The sequence below is a fragment of the Chiloscyllium plagiosum genome, unplaced genomic scaffold (genome assembly GCF_037043375.1).
Source record: "Chiloscyllium plagiosum isolate Xiang-an unplaced genomic scaffold, Cpla_swu_hap1 HiC_scaffold_23, whole genome shotgun sequence".
Classification (NCBI taxonomy): Eukaryota; Metazoa; Chordata; class Chondrichthyes; order Orectolobiformes; family Hemiscylliidae; genus Chiloscyllium; species Chiloscyllium plagiosum.
The window spans coordinates 21,079,254-21,096,437 of NW_028270161.1; the positions used below are offsets into that span (position 1 = coordinate 21,079,254).

General features: G+C 40.8%; 2 protein-coding genes across 4 annotated transcripts in view; one reads left to right on the forward strand and one right to left on the reverse strand.

Moving 5' to 3' along the window:
- The window catches only part of LOC122561788 (uncharacterized), a 32,648-nt gene extending 22,609 nt beyond the window's left edge, over positions 1–10,039 (reverse strand). The window contains exons 1-2 of one of the 3 annotated variants that reach the window (XM_087999441.1): positions 9,944–9,972; positions 6,032–6,106 (exon numbers count right to left, since the gene is read on the reverse strand). The gene's annotated coding sequence lies outside the window, so the exon portion shown is untranslated. Of the gene's footprint in view, positions 1–6,031; positions 6,107–9,943 lie in introns of all 3 variants that reach the window. The other 2 variants (XR_015761084.1, XM_087999443.1) reach the window with 2 other exon arrangements.
- Positions 10,040–10,148: 109 nt separating this feature from the next.
- LOC122561786 (uncharacterized) overlaps positions 10,149–17,184 on the forward strand; it is an 80,081-nt gene continuing 73,045 nt past the window's right edge. Inside the window, exon 1 of the mRNA XM_043713946.2 lies at positions 10,149–10,236. The gene's annotated coding sequence lies outside the window, so the exon portion shown is untranslated. The remainder of the gene's footprint in view (positions 10,237–17,184) is intronic.

Consider the following 17,184-nt stretch of genomic DNA (forward strand, 5'->3'; position numbering starts at 1 on the left):
ACCTTTTCTTTAACCTGCTATAACCATTCTCCCAACTTCTAAAAAGGAGTGTCCTAGAAATTAACCTTCAGTTCCTGATGGGTTGGGAACCCCTTGACACACTCATTTACAATCTTTACTATCATCTCTATGGAAAATATTACAGCCAGGTGCTGTTTAAACTTGTAAAAAAAAACAAACTCCCACACACACATATTGAGCTGGTTTAATAATGGTGACAGCAGAAACACATTGTGTCTCTGCCCTTGTCCACCCCAGTTAATACCTGAGTCAGCAAAGCAGAGAAGGGAGCAAAATACTCCATGAAATTAGTTGATTTTCACAGAATTCACTTTCATTGATAATACAGAAATGAATCATGTGACTATTCAATTCAAAAGTTTCGACGTAAACTGCTTTTTAGAGGGAGACATGACAAAAGTGCCATCAACACAAGCATAAAAAGAAAGGTTAATGGAAGTAAGAACATTTTGGTTAGTACTAACTGCTCTATGGAGGTTGGTATGCATTGTTGGAATAGAAGATAAAAGGACTTTGGATCAGGACTTTGGATCAGTCGATAGCACTCTCACTCAAACTCCAGTCATTGAGCTTCAGTATGAAGACAATGTTTGTGTGTGTACACAGATACACTGCTGCATGACATTATCAACTCTTTCTTCAAAGCATATGAAAAAATAAACCTTACATCCAGAAAATTAAGGTCTTCCTCAATGAGTTCTCATAGCACAGTGATGTCCTAGTAGTATTATTGCTACACTATAAATCCAGAGATCCAGATAATGTTCTGGGGATCCAGGTTCAAATCCTGCCATGACAGATGGTGAAATTTGAATTCAATAAAAATTCAGTAGATTATTGGTAAGGAATGCATATCCCCCACTCAACTATTATCATCAAGCCAGGGGATCAACCCTGGTTCAATGGGGAGTGCAGGAGAACATGCCAGGAGCAACACCAGGCATACCTGAAGATGAGGTATCGACCTGGTGAAGCATGCCAAACCACATAAGCAGCAAGTGATAGGCAGAGCTAATTGATCCCACAATCAATGGATCAGATCTTAGCTCTGCAGCCCTGCCATGAATGGTGATGGATGATTAAACAACTCATTGGAGGAGGAGGCTCCACTAATATCCATATCCTCAATGATTGATGAGCCCAGTACATCAGTGCAAAAGAGATGGCTGAAGCTTTCACAAAAACCTTCAGCCAGAAGTACCGAGTGGTTGATCCATCTCGGTCTCCTCCAGTGGTGCCCAGCATTACAGATACCAGTCTTCAGCCAATTCGATTCACTCCACGTGATTAGATTACTTACAGTGTGGAAACAGGCCCTTCGGCCCAACAAGTCCACACCGACCCGCCGAAGCGTAACCCACCCAGACCCATTCTCCTACATTTACCCCTTCACCTAACACTACGGGCAATTTAGCATGGCCAATTCACCTAACCCCTGCACATTTTTGGATTGTGGGAGGAAACCGGAGCACCCGGAGGAAACCCACGCAGACACGGGGAGAATGTGCAAACTCCACACAGAGAGTCGCCTGAGGCGGGAATTGAACCCGGGTCTCTGGCGCTGTGAAGCAGCAGTGCTAACCACTGTGCTACCGTGCCGCCCAGATGTCAAGAAACATTGGAGGCACCAGATACGACAAAGCCTATGGGCGCTGCCGTTCCCCCTAGCCAAGCTATTCCAGTATAGTTACAAAACTAGCATCTACCCAACATGGAAAATTGCCCAAGTGTATCCTGTACATAAAAAGTTGGACAAATTCAACCCAGCCAATTATCGCCCCATCAGTCTACTCTTGATCATCAGTAAAGTGATAGAAAGTATCATCAACAGTGCTCTAAAGCAGCACATGCTCAGCAATAACCTACTCAGTGACACCCAGTTTGGGTTTCGCCAGGGCCACTCAGCTCCTGGCCTCATTCCAGCCTTGATTAGAATATGGACAAAAAAACTGATGTCCAGCGGTGAGGTGAGAGTGCCAGCCCTTGACATCAAGGCTGCATTTGACCAAGTGTGGCATCAAGGAGCCCTCACAAAACTGGAATCAATGGGAGTCAGGGGCAAACTCTCCAGTGGTTGGAGTCATACCCGACACATAGGAAGTTGGTTGTGGTTGTTGGAGGTCAGTCATTTCAGCTCCAGGAAATCTCTGCAGATAGTGTTCTAGGCCCAACCATCTTCAGCTGCTTCATCAATGACCTTTCCTCTGTCATAAAGTCAGAAGTGGGGATGCTCACCAATGGTTGCACAATGTTCAGCATCATTTGCGACTCCTCAGATTGAAGCAGTCCATGACAAAATGCAACAATATTTTGATGTTATCCAGGCTTGGCCAGCAAGTGGCAAGTAATATTTGCACCACACATTTGCCAGGCTATGACCATCACCAATAAGAGACAATCTAACCCCTTTACATGCAATCACTGAATCCCCCACTATTAACATCCTCGAAGTTATTATTCATCAGAAACTCAATTGGACTCGCCACATAAATGCAGTGGCTACAAAAACAGGTCAAAGGCTAGGAATACCGTGGCGTGTAATGCACTTCCGGACTCCCCAAAGCCTGTCCACCATCTACAAGGCAACGTAATGGAATATGCCTGGAATGGTGCAGCCCCAATAACACTCAAGAAGCTTGACACCATCCAGGACAAAGCAGCCTGTTTGATTGGCATTGCATCCAGAAGCATCCACTCTCTCCACCACCAATGCTCAGTAGCAGCAGTGTATACTATCTGCAAGATTCACTGCAGAAATTCACCAAAGATGCTCAAATAGCGCCTTCCAAACCAACGAGCAATTTCATCTAGAAGGACAAAGGCAGCAGATACACAGGGAGACTACCACCTTCAAGTTCCCCTCCAAACCATTCACCATCCTGACTTAGAAAGTACACAAATTTCCCAGCAACTTGTTTACCTGACTATCCTAGCATGAATGCTTTACATTGGCAGATTTCTCATTTCACACATTTGTCTTATGAACCACTCCAAATCCATTGAATGGGTGGAAGCTAATCATCCTAAATCATGAGGAACTATCTAAGAAGACTCACACTGAAGGCATGTCCACCAATATTTCAGCAATTAAAACAAGGCATGCAAAGAGACTAGAATTAGCTACGTTCAAGCTATCTCAGAGCATTGTGGGACTTAAAGACTATTTGGACAGAGAGAGATGTGAGACCCTGGAGGGATTTGAAAACAAGCTTGAGAATTTTAGAGAAGTTTGCTTAACTGAGAGCCAATGGACATCAATAAGGGTAGTGTGATGAGTGAACAGATTTAATAAGAGTTGGGAAAAGAACAGCACAGTTTTGATGAGCTAAGGTTTATTTAAGCATGGAATATAGGAGACCAACCAAAGTGTGTTTATGTTTAAGATAATAAAAGCATTGCTAAGGCTTCAGCAATGGATGATCTGAAGTGGAGGTCACTGGGGGTAGGGGGTGTAGGGAGATGATGTTACAGATTTATAAAGAGGCGATTTTAGTTATGATGCTGATACATGGAGAAAGGCTCAACTCAATGTAAAATACAACACGATGGTATGAAGTCTGGATTAACCTAAGGTAGTTCCCAAGGAGAAGGATAAGGTTGTTGGTAAATAAATAAATTTTGTGACTGGTCCAGAAGATAATGATTTCAGTTCATTGCAACATTTTATTGGAAGAAATTTCTATTCATCGGTCCTGGATGTCAGGCAGTTTGACAATTTAGAGACAATGGAAGGCTAAAGGGGTGGTGCTTAACTGGATCTCATCAGCATACATGTGAAAGTTAATATTGTTTAGTATTTAACATTTCATCTGAAAGACAGCACATTTGACAATGCAGGTGCATCTCAATGAATCTAACAAAAATTAACACCAAACCCTCGAAGTATATATTAGCACAAGTGACAGGTAGAAAATTGGAGAGGGGCAAATTAAGCAATTATTCTCACTTAGAACATAGAACATAGAAAATTACAGCACAGAACAGGCCCTTTGGCCCACTATGTTGTGCCAAGATTTAATCCTAATATCAAATATAGTAACTTAACCTATGCACCCCTCAACTCACTGCTATCCATGTGCATGTCCAGCAGTCGCTTAAATGTCCCCAATGACTCTGCTTCCACCACCACAGCTGGCAATGCATTCCATGCATTCACAACTCTCTGCGTAAAGAACCTACTTCTGACATCTCCTTTATAGCTTCCCCCTAATATGTTCAAACTATGACTTTTCGTACTAGTCAATCCTGCCCTTGGGAAAAGTCTCTGGCTATTGATTCTATATATTCCTCTCATTATTTTGTATACCTCGATCAGGTCTCCTCTCTTCCTCCTTCTCTCCAGAGAGAAAAGTCCGAGCTTATTCAACCTTTCTTCATAAGGCAAGCCCTCCAGTCCAGGCAACATCCTGATAAACCTTCTTTGCACCCTCTCCAAAGTCTCAGTATATTTCCTATAGTAGGGTGACCAGAACTGGACACAATATTCCAAGTGTGGTCTCATCAGGGACTTGTAGAGCTGCAGCAAAACCTCGCAGCTTTTAAACTCGATCCCCCTGTTAATGAAAGCCAAAATACCATATGCTTTCTTAACAACCTTATCCACTTGGGTAGCAAATTTGAGGGATCTATGTTGCACACCCAGATCCCTCTGTTCCTCCACACTGCCAAGAATCCTATCTTTAATCCTATATTCAGCATTTGAGTTCGACCTTCCAAAATGCATCACTTCACATTTATCCAGGTTGAACTCCATCTGCCATTCCTCAGCCCAGCTCAGCATCCTGTCTATGTCGCGCTGCGGCCTGCAGTGGCCCTTTATACTATCAACGACACCTCCAACCTTTGTAGTATTCTGCAAATTTACTAACCAACCCCTCAACCTCCTCATCCAAGTCATTTATAAAAACTACAAAGAGCAGAGGCCCAAGAACAAAGCCCTGCAGGACCCCACTCAACACTGACCTCCAGGCAGAATACTTCCCATCTACAACCACTCTCTGCCTTCTGTCAGCCAGCCAATTCTGAATCCAGATAGCCAAATATCCATGACTTTATGAATGAGCTTACCATGGGGAACTCTATCAAATGTCTTGCTGAAGTCCATATACACCACATCCACTGCTTGACCGTCGTCAACCTGTCTTGACACCTCCTCAAAGAACTCAATAAGATTTGTGAGGCATGACCTGCCCCTCACAAGGCCATGCTGACTGCCTTTAATCACACTATGCTTTGCCAAATAGTCATAAATCCTATCCCTCAGAATTCTTTCCAAAACTTTGCTGACCATAGATGTAAGACTGATCTGTAATTGCCAGGGATTTCCCTATTACCCTTCTTGAAAAGAGGAACAACATTTGCCACCTTCCAATCCTCCGGTACGATTCCTGTAGAGAGTGAGGAGGCAAATATTGTCACCAGTGGCTTAGCAACCTCCTTTCTCGCTTCCCTGAGCAGCCTAGGATAAATCTGGTCTGGCCCTGGAGACTCTGTACCCAAACAGAAATTCTCTCTTTTATTAATTCTTAACTTTTAACCCCTCTGCTTGTTAATTATATAATCTAAATTTAAGTACATAAAGGTGGTAGAGGGCACACATTAACAGAATGATTAATTAAGAAAGTAGAAAGAACCATATTTAAGGGGTTTTGTGGCACAATGGTAGTGTCCCTATATCGAGACCAGAAAGTCTGGGATCAAGTCTCACCTGCTCTGAAGTGGTATCAAAATATGCCTTAATGCACAGTTGATTAAAATAATTTTAGAAACAGACACTTGAAAATATTTCTCTCTGTGAAAAGAATCTAAAACTGAGTAGTGATTGGCTTTTGATTTTCATCTTCACTGTAAATATTAGGTTTTTCACCTCCTTCCCTAAAAATACTGACTACTTACAGGGTTGAAATTCTATGGATGCCTACACGTTTCTGATACTTATTTCATGTGAAGCTTGTTTCTACTGTTCTCGTCTGATGTCCAAAAGTCAAGAAGGAATTTTAAATTTTCTCACCTGCAGGTAAACTGGTAAAATGGATTGTCCATCTATTGTAAGATCTGCCTGGCTCTTGTTTCTTTGATTTTGTTACTACATGGAAGCAAGTTGAAAAATTATTTTTTCCAGCAGGAGCCCTTGACAGTGATTAGGCCTGGCTGATTGTTCCGCATGCAGTTCTACAATAGACAGGTATTCAATTAAGCTGGTGAAAGTGAACTGCAGTACCCTGACTGCTTTGCCTGAGATCAGTTAAAAGTAAGAAAGGCTTAAATTTATTTAGCTATTTTTGTGACCTCAAATACTTTTGAAATATATTAGCTATTTTAGCAACCTTCCAGAAATAAAATGCAATAATGATCAGATAACCTATCTTTGGTTCATAATTATGGGGCTCAGGATACCAGGGATAATGCCCTGCCCTTAAATTCAAATAAAATCATGGGATCTTCTACACTTACCTGAGAAGGCAAATGTGGTAGCAGTTTCATGTCTCATCCAAAGGACAGTACCTTCAACAGAGTTGTAAGCTTTTACTGTAAGGTCAGACTTGATATTGTGCTCAAGTAGAACTTTATTCCACATCCATGTGACTTAGGACTGAGAGCAAGTTAAATCTAGTCCCTTCTGATCTGTATAATTTAGTATGTGTTGTAGATAATATATCTCCTTGCATTAACTCCAAATTAATGATTTGAAGAAAACTATTCCCTGCAACCATTGCCCCATTATTTTACAAAAGTAAAATATCTACTCCTGTTTGAATGAATTAGAGGTAGATATTTTACCTTCATAAAATAACAGGGCAATGGATACAAGGAATAGTTTTCTTCAAGTGAGTGGTCTCAGAAAATCTTAAATATTTGCTGTACTCATGCTGACTTGGTCATGTTTTCAACAAAAAGTTTGCACTCTGCAATGTTGTAGAAAGTTAATGAATTTAGGGATAGAAATTGGTTTTGGGTGGTGGCGCAGGAGTGTTGTAACAGTATTGGAATGGAGTCCATTATACACAGTGCTTAATATTCAATTACATTAACTGCAATTAACTTAATATCAATGCTGTATGAAATGGGCAATTGATCTGAAAATGTACGTTAGATATACAAAATGAGTTTCCAATGCTTAGAAGCACTCATATACTTCATCATTATCTCACAAAACTCTGCAACCGCAGCTCTGTACAAACTTGGATATTAAAACCTAAAGATTGTACATAAGAACAAATGGAAGAGGATATTATAAATTGATGATCAGTTGTGGTGGGTTTTTACTACTTATACTAAGAGCCCAGTGATTGGGGTTCTATCACCTTGACGACATTATTTTTTCAAGTTAGAAAGCTTACTTGAACAGAATCACAGTGTGATGATTATGGTCTCACTAATGGTCGGCTGACATCTAACCGAACACTTGCACTTGCAGATGCTGAAGAATCAGAGTTGTAAAGAATGGCACTGGAAAAGCACAGCAGGTCAGGCATCATCCGAGGAGCAGGAGAGTCAACATTTCAGGCATAAGCCCTTCATCAGGATGCCCTTCTGATTCTTTCCAACTCATGTATTTAGAAAAGCAAGCACTGATTAGTGATAGTCAACATAGCGTTATGCTTGAGCAATCATGTCTCATTAATTTGATTGAGTTTGGATACAACATTGGCTTGAAGGTAGGAGACACAGGATGGTCATGGAGGATTGTTTTTCATACTGAAGACTTGTGATTAGTGTTTGCTGCAAGGAATGCTGCTGGGCAACAATGCTGGGTCCATTGCTTTTTGTCATTTGTATAAATGATTTGGATGTAAATACAGGGGGAATGGCTAGTAAGTTTGCAGATGACACTAAAATTGGTGGTATAATGGACAGTTATCGCAGAGCACAACAGGACCTTGATCAGATGGACCGATGCATGGCAGATTGAGTTTACTTTAGATAAATATGAGGTGTTGCATTTTAATAAGGCAAATCTGGGCAGGAAATAAACAGTTAATGGTAGAATTCTGGGGAATGCTGTCGAATATACAGACTTTGGCATGCAGGGGACAGGGATTCACAGTTCCTTGAAGGTGGAGTCACAGGTTGACAGGGTAGTGACAAAGGCATTTGGTATACTCGCTTTTACTAATCAGCATTGAGTATACAAGTTGGGATTTCCTGTTGCGACTGTACTGGATATTGATTAGGCCACTTCTGAAATACTCCATTCAATTCTGGTCTCCCTACTACTGTATAGGAAAAAATGTTGTTAAACTTGAAAGGGTGAAGAAAAGGATGTGGCTGTGATTGGAGGGTTTGAGCTATAGGGAGAGGCCGAATAGGCTGAGGTCATTCACCCTGGACCATCAGAGGCTGAGGAGTGACTTTACAGAAATTTATAAAATCATGAGGGGCATGAATAGGGTGAATAAGCAAAGTCTTTTGCCCAGGATAGGTGAATCCAAAACTAGAGGGCACACGTTTAAGGTGACAGTAGAAAGATATAAAAGGGACATAAGGTGTAATGTGTTCACACAGAGGGTGTATGGAATGAGCCACCAGAGGAGTATAATTACAACATTTTAAAGGCACCAGAATGGGTATATGAATAGGAAGGATTTAGAGGGATATGGGCTAATGCTGGCAAATAGCACTAGATGAATTTTGGATATTTGGTTGGCATGGCCCAGCTGGACCGAACGATCTGTTTCTGTGTTGTTCAGTTCTATGATACTGCTCCCTCACAATGCCAGGGACTAGGATTCAATTCCAGTCTTGGCTAACTGTCTGTATGTACATTCTCCTCCATCTGCACAAGTTTCAATGTATGCAGTTTCTTCCCACAGTCCAAGATGTGCAGGTCAGGTGGATTGGCTATGCTAAATTGCCCTAAAGTATCCAGGGTTGTGTAGACTAGGTGGACTAGCCATGGTAAATATGGAGTTAAGGGAATAGGGTGAGTTCAGGTGGAATGCTGTTTGGAGGATGGGTCAAATGTCCTCTATCTGCACTGTAAGGATTCTATGATTTCACGAATGCTCCAGCTGGTTTTACGTTTTTATGTGTATCATAATGCAATGCTCAGTGGAGATAAGATAAGCTCTTAAACACTTGTGGAATTTGCCCTGCACTCGTCGTTTTGTGAGCAGAAATACTTCTGCCCCTTCTCTTTACCTCTCCCATGCAATGATGAAATCTAAGAACTTTCAGCATGAGAAATTATGATCAACATATCTATCACCTTACTGATCTTGATTTTCAAACTTCTTGATGCTTTGAGAAACATTTGTTTCAAATTTGTTCACAGGATGGGTCTGATGTTGACTGGAAACATTTATTGTCCATATCCAGTCACCCCAGAAATCGTGTTGGTAATTTAGCTCATCCTTTAAATTTGATTTTGGCTGGAGAGCCAGCAGCAGTTCATGCCTGAGGATTAGAAGACTCTTTAATCATCATGATTTGGAGATGCCGGTGTTGGACTAGGGTGTAAAAGTTAAAAATCACACAACACCAGGTTATAGTCCAACAGGTTTAATTGGAAGCACTAGCTTTCAGAGCGCTGCTCCTTCATCAAGTGGTTGATCACCTGATGAAAGAGCAGCGCTCCAAAACCTAGTGCTTCCAATTAAACCTGTTGGACTATAACCTGGTGTCGTGTGATTTTTAAATTTAATCATCAGCAAGTATACTGTTTCCTCTCTTAATGATTTGGAATTACATTAGATGGGAGTCATCACCCTTGCTAATGTTCTTTCCAAGAAAATCTATGTAGAATGTTGAATTAAAGCTGGTTGCCTGAATACTGTCTTAGAAAATGTCATATGGTTCAAGACTAGTGGTGAACCCATGATTTTAAAAACATCTTGTCTCTCCCAGCATCTTGCCTCAACTTTGTGAGTCGATAGCCAACGAATAAATGATAGGTCAGGCTGTGTATAAAAGTAAAAGGTACCTGCGTTTTAGTCAACAACGTTAACCCCGAGAATATCACGCACATGCCCCTGACGTGAATCAACAATCTTTGCCTTCGAGCTTTCTTCGTGACCTGGTCGATCGCCTTTTCTCCACGTGATGTCAGAGTGTGAAATCTATTGGTCAACTCAATCATGATGGTCACATTGACGCTAGGCCATAAATTGGGAGGGGGAGTGGGCGCGTGCGTTTCCCTGGGCAACCGGTAGAAAAGATAACGGAAGAAATATATATCGAAATAAATTGACGTAAACTCTTATAAATGTTACTGATGTAAGTAATTTAGGACAGAGACGCGTCGTATTTTATCATCTAAATAACTTTTTTCGCCTGGATCGTTGAGTGAAAACAACAAAGCAATTCATGGAGGCCAGTTTTACTCGAAATCTGTTATTTTTTTTTCAATTTGCTTTGAGTAGATGGTGTTTATTCCGATTTTCTCTCCACAGATGCTTCCAGGCCTGCAGAGTTTCTCCAGCAATGTTTTAAACTGTCTTGCTCATTTTGCAGCTGCCGTTTAATCGTTTTATCTCTAGACTCCTTCACAGAGTTTATGTGACTCCTTTATGATTTATTGCCATTTTGAGGGATCCATTGACGTTTTTTGTACCTACATAAAGATAATTGATTTTATTAAAGTGAAAATGGTTTCATTAATTTTAAAGTTAGATGGCTGGAAGATGGGAAGCCTTCAGAAATGAGATAACGAGAATCTAGAGAAAGTATATTCCTGTTAGGGTGAAAGGAAAAGCTGATAGGTATAGGAATGCTGGATGGCTAAAGAAATTGAGGGTTTGATTAAGAAAAAGAAGGAAGCATATGTCAGGTATAGACAGGATAGATAGAGTGAATCCTTAGAAGAATATAAAGAAAGTAGGAGTATATTTACGGGGGAAATCAGAAGGGCAAAATGGGGACATGAGATAGCTTTGGCAAATAGAATTAAGGAGAATCCAAAGGGTTTTTACAAATATATTAAGGACAAAAGGGTAATTAGGGAGAGAATAGGGCCCCTCAAAGATCAGCAAGGTGGCCTTTGTGTGGAGCCACAGAAAATGGGGGAGATACTAAATGAATATTTTGCATCAGTATTTACTGTGGAAAAGGATAAGGAAGATATAGACTGTAGGGGAATAGATGGTGACATGTTGTAAAATGTCCAGATTACAGAGGAGGAAGTGCTGGATGTCTTGAAAAGGTTAAAAGTGGACAAATCCCCAGGACCTGATCAGGTGTACCCTAGAGCTCTGTGGGAAGCTAGAGAAGTGATTGCTGGACCTCTTGCTGAGATATTTGTATCATCGATAGTCACAGGTGAGGTGCTGGAAGACTGGAGGTTGGCAAATGTGGTGCCACTGTTTGAGAAGGGCGGTAAAGACAAGCCAGGGAACTATAGACTAGTGAGCCTGACCTCGGTGGGAGGGAATCCTGAGGGACAGGATGTACATGTATTTGGAAAGGCAAGGACTGATTAGGGATTGTCAAACATGGCTTTGTGCGTGGTAAATCATGTCTCACAAACTTGATTGAGTTTTTTGAGGACGTAACAAAGAGGATTGATGAGGTCAGAGTAGTAGATGTGATCTATATGGACTTCAGTAAGGCATTCGACAAGGTTCCCCATGGGAGACTGGTTAGCAAGGTTAGATCTCATGGAATACAGGGAGAACTAGCCATTTGGATACAGAACTGGCTCAAAGGTAGAAGACTGAGGGTGGTGGTGGAGGGTTGTTTTTCAGACTGGAGGCCTGTGACCAGTGGAGTGCCACAAGGATCGGTGCTGGGTCCTCTACTTTTTGTCATTTACATAAATGATTTGGATGCGAGCATAAGAGGTACAGTTAGTAAGTTTGCAGATGACACCAAAATTGGAGGTGTAGTGGACAGCGAAGAGGGTTACCTCAGATTACTACAGGATCTGGACCAGATGGGCCAATGGGCTGAGAAGTGGCAGATGGAGTTTAATTCAGATAAATGTGAGGTGCTGCATTTTGGGAAAGCAAATCTTAGCAGGACTTATACACTTAATGGTAAGGTTGTAGGGAGTGTTGCTGAACAAAGAGACCTTGGAGTGCAGGTTCATAGCTCCTTGAAAGTGGCGTCGCAGGTAGATAGGATAGTGAAGAAGGCGTTTGGTATGCTTTCCTTTATTGGTCAGAGTATTCAGTACAGGAGTTGGGAGGTCATGTTGCAGCTGTACAGGACATTGGCTAGGCCACTGTTTCAATATTGTGTGCAATATCTGGTCTCCTTCCTGTCAGAAAGATGTTGTGAAACTTGAAAGGGTTCAGAAAAGATTTACAAGGATGTTGCTAGGGTTGGAGGATCTGAGCTACAGGGAGAGGCTGAACAGGCTAGGGCTGTTTTCCCTGGAGCATCGGAGGCTGAGGGGTGACCTTATAGAGGTTTACAGAATTATGAGGGGCATGGACAGGATAAATAGACAAACACTTTTCCCTGGGGTCGGGGAGTCCAGAACTAGAGGGCATATGTTTAGGGTGAGAGGGGAAAGATATAAAAGAGACCTAAGGGGCAATGTTTTCACGCATAGGGTGCTACCTGTATGGAATGAGCTGCCAGAGGATGTGGTGGAGGCTGGTACAGTTGCAACATTTAAGAGGCATTTGGATGGGTATATGAATAGGAAGGGTTTGGAGGGATATGGGCCGGATGCTGGCATGTGGGACTAGATTGGGTTGGGCTATCTGGTTTACATGGACGGGTTGGACCGAAGGGTCTGTTTCCATGCTGTACGTCTCTATGACTCTAATTGGTGTTTGAACTGATTGTAGGTTGCACATCTTATGGAAGAATATAGATATCATTGTTAGCATGCTTTAATGAAAAGGAATAAAACCTGTATGGAAAAATGAAGGAAAATAACTTATGTAGCGCTTTTCTGTGATCTCAGTGCATGCCAAAGCTCTTTACAGTTAATGAAGTACTTTTGAATTGCAGCTGCTATTTCAATATGGAAAGCTCCTCCAACTGCCCTAAAGCTCTTATGCATTGAATTAAGTTGATTGCTCGTTTAGGGAGAAACTTCCTACTTGTAAAAGGACTAAGAACCCGAGGGCACAGTTTAAAAATCTTTTGCAAAAGAAGCAATTATGAGGTCAGAAGAAATTTTCACACAGCAAATGGTTTGGGTTTGGACTGTACTGCCTTAGTTTGGTGGTGGCAGCTCAATGAGGCATTTAAGATTGTTTCTATGTAAATAATGTCCATAGTAATCAAGAAAAGACAGAAAATTGGCAAAATGTTCAAATACTCTGGTGGAGTTATGATAGGCTAAGTCGCATACTCTGCAACAAAACGATTCTGCTATATATAGACAAAGGCCCTGAAAGCTTTGATGAAGTCAGTGATGATCATTGTATTTTGGTTGAGTTGGATGAGGAAGTTAAGTTGGTTAGGATACATAGAAGATAGGAGAATGAGTAGGCTATTTGACCTTTCAGGTCTGTTAAGTCATTCAATATGATCATGGCTGATCATGTAACTCATTACCTTATTCCTGCCTTCTCCCATACTCTTTGCTGTCTTCAAGATTGATCTGACCAGCACTTTAGTCTTCTGCCTTCCATAAATTTTGACTGATCCTAGAGTCTTTCCACCTGAATTTACATATTTATGTTAATCAATTTTTTAAAAGAAGATTGAGTGCACCCTTAATCAAGAGGCATATGCTAATAAGCTTTAACAAAATAAAAATTAAACTTTTAAAGGAAACTTAACAAATCGCATTAAAATTATATTCCCAGTCATTAACTTACATTCCCATAAGTGATGAGGAACCTCAGTCCCTCTGGTATTTGTTAGTCGTGGAAATGTCCAGCAAACTGGTGAACATCACAGTCATTGTCTGCAGTGCCATCCATGTCTGGATGTGAGCAGGTAGTTGATCCAACTGTGCTCCATCTCAATAGAACAGAAATGACTGAAGTGCATTCATATGTGCGAGATATGCTTACTGGACATTTTTATATTGCCCTTTAACTGTATTTTCAATGCTTTATTAGCTGGGGCCTGTTCGTAACTCCCACAAGTGATTTCTTGCCTTTTGATGTCTTTTCATTTTCTCCAAAATCATTTCTACATCTTGGTTTTCTGAAGTTGTGCTATTTCTCTCTTTAGTTTTTGCCCAATGACAATTTTACGTATAGCTCAGGTAATGATCTAGAGATTTAATTCTTTTGTTCGTGTAGAAGTTGAACATTTCTGAAAATGGATACACATTGAGGAAGCTTTGTAGCTGTTCGCCACAAGCCTTGCACAATAGTTGTCATTCATTCTGTGATTGGAGAATATTTGCTAGATAATCCTGATCATTTGAAGAATTCTGCTCACAACCACTTCAAGATTGTCAGCTGGGTTTGCAGTATGCAAATAGCACGCAACAGTGCATACTGGAAGCTCCACTTATTTTTTTTAAAACATACTTTTATTGAAAAACATATTTTTCAATATTACAACAAATACAAAATACTACAATTCACAACAGTATAAAGAAAGAACACAAAAAATTTTAAAAACCCAAACCACCCTCATGTACAAATGTATAAATATATATAAAAGTACATAAAAACCCAACTAATTACTTAACTAAATAAATAATAACTAACAACAAACTGATAAGTAATAATACAGCTCAGCAAAATAAAACACTAACTCTCGAATATCAAGAACATTAATTTTCACATTCATTCATTTGTTGTTTCCCATCTCTGGATATTGGACTCAAAGCACAATCGTTACAGCTATATAAAACCCCTTATTAATGTGGCAGACAAATGTGTCCAGGTAATCCAAAAAGGGCCGCTATGGGATATGGATCAAGTGCTGGCAAATGGGACTAGATTAATTTAGGATATCTGGTCTGCATTGACAAGTTGGACTGAAGGGTCTATTTCTGTGCTGTATATCTCTATGACTCTACGTCTTAGAAATTCTCAGTTTTGTGGTGTACCATACTTGTAAGAAAATCAAAGGGGGATATGCTCCCCAATAATCTTGCGCTAACCCAACATGCCCAGGGCATTTTCGGACACCTAACCTAACAAGATATTCTTTTTTGTGCAGAATATGAGGATGTTGAAAAGTTTTTTTTTTGTTTATGTGCATCTACAGGAAATACATTGGGCAGGCCGAGAAGAGGAGAAATCTGGTCCTTCTCCACCTTATACCCAAAATCACGTCCATTGCACCTGCCACAGCGCTCCAGTATGTTTGAAGCCTACTACAGGACCAGAGACAATGGGTAAGAGTGCCTATACTAATTTTACACTTGAGGCATGTTGAAGGTACCTCTGGTTTGAGTTTTGACAAATGATCCGAAGCCAAATGGACGCTGTGGAGAATCTTCAAATGTAAAGCATGGATCCTATTGCAAATTGATATCTATCTTGTGTTTTCCCAAATATCTTCCCATGCCTCTGAGAAGACCTCAACGCCTAGCTCTCTCTCCCACACCCTGCAAAGTTGATCAGACTCATCTGGGGGACAGTTCCCCCAGTTGACGATATAAAGTGCTGACAGAAAGTGTGCTTTTAACACTGAGCACCCTCCTCTCTATGTTGGATTTGTAGGGATCAGTGAAAAGTGTAGTCCTTTTTTGAATAAAATCCCTAATGTGAAAAAAATGAAAGTGGTCCCTGTTGGGTGGCTTTTATTTCCACGCTAACTGATCAAAAGATGTCACTGTGTCTCCCTCAAATAAATCACCCTTGCAAGACGCACCCTAGCTGCCCAGTGTTTGAATCCTGAATCCATCATTCCAGATTGAAAACCCGGCATACCCACTATAGGTGTAAGAACAGATGTTTTGCCAATATTGCCTCCCCTCTGCTGAATTGCCCTCCATGCTTTAACAGTATTGATAACTCTGGCAATATTCCTTAACTGTCCTCATTTTGTCCAAAAACAGCAAGCTAGTAATTCGGCACTTTGCCTGAGAGGTTTTGATATCTAATGATATTAAGAGGGTCCCCACAACCCCAATCACTCACATAGGTAAAAAAGCGAGCTTAGTTGGTAATTTTTAATGTCCGGGAGATCCGCTTTCCCCTGTCTGTGAGGTAATTGCAGTTTAGCTAATTTAATAAGGAGCCACTTACAATGCCAAATAAAAGAGCTGAACCAGCTGTTCTCCTGAAATGTTTGATGATTTAAAATCAGAGGGAACATCCATGTAGGATACAACAAACAGGGGAGAATATTCATCTTAATAAGAGCTATCTGACCTAACCACGAGACCGGAAGCACCTCCCATCTTTGAAGGTCTCGTTTGATTTTTGTTGAATAATTGAACAAAATTAGCTTTAAACAACGATGAAGAACTGGAGTGATTAATATGCCCAATACACAAATCCCCCCACCCCGTGACCTCTTAAATGGGAATTAGTATTCGCCCTCAACACCTAGCACCTTCATAAGACCACCCATAGGTGTAGCCTCTGATTTTGCAAAATTAATCTTGTACCCCAAAAATGTGCTAAACAAAATGATGCATTGTATCAGGCAAGGCATCGAAACTGCTTGATTTGACAAAAAAAATGAAGACATCGTCTGCGTACGACAAAATATTCTGTTATTTTGACCCCACATGTGGAGCCAATATATTAGGATCCCTATGAATGGCCTCTGCCAAGGGTTCAATTACCAATGTAAAAAGCAATTGCGAAAGGAGACAGATAACTAAAATTGTTTGATCGTACCCCCTTGGTGATGACTGCAGCAAGACGGTCACATCGAGAACCTTTACCCATCTTATAAAGGCTTTGCCCAAGCCAAACAGCTCGAGAGCATAAAGGTACAGCTATTCAACTCTGTCAAATGCCTTCTCTGCATCCAGAGAATTCCCCAGTCCCTGTATTGACTGTTGTTGACACGCTTGAATTACATTTAGCAGCCCCCTAACATTGGGGGATCTGTGGCCCTTTATGAAACCAGTCTAATTCTCTTTAACAATAGAAGGTAACACAGTTTCCAGCCTTAGTGCAAGCGTCTTAGAGAGGATTTTTAAAGTCAGCACTTAAGAATGAAATGAGCCTATAAGAAACATAGTCCTCTGGGGCCTTCGCTTATTTAAGAATAAGTGTAATATTGGCCTCTCTTACAGGTGGTAGGAGACGATCATGACTGTATGAGTCATTGAACATGTTGAGCATTAGGCCTGACAATATGCTTTTAAATTCATTATAGAATTCACTGGAAAGTCTA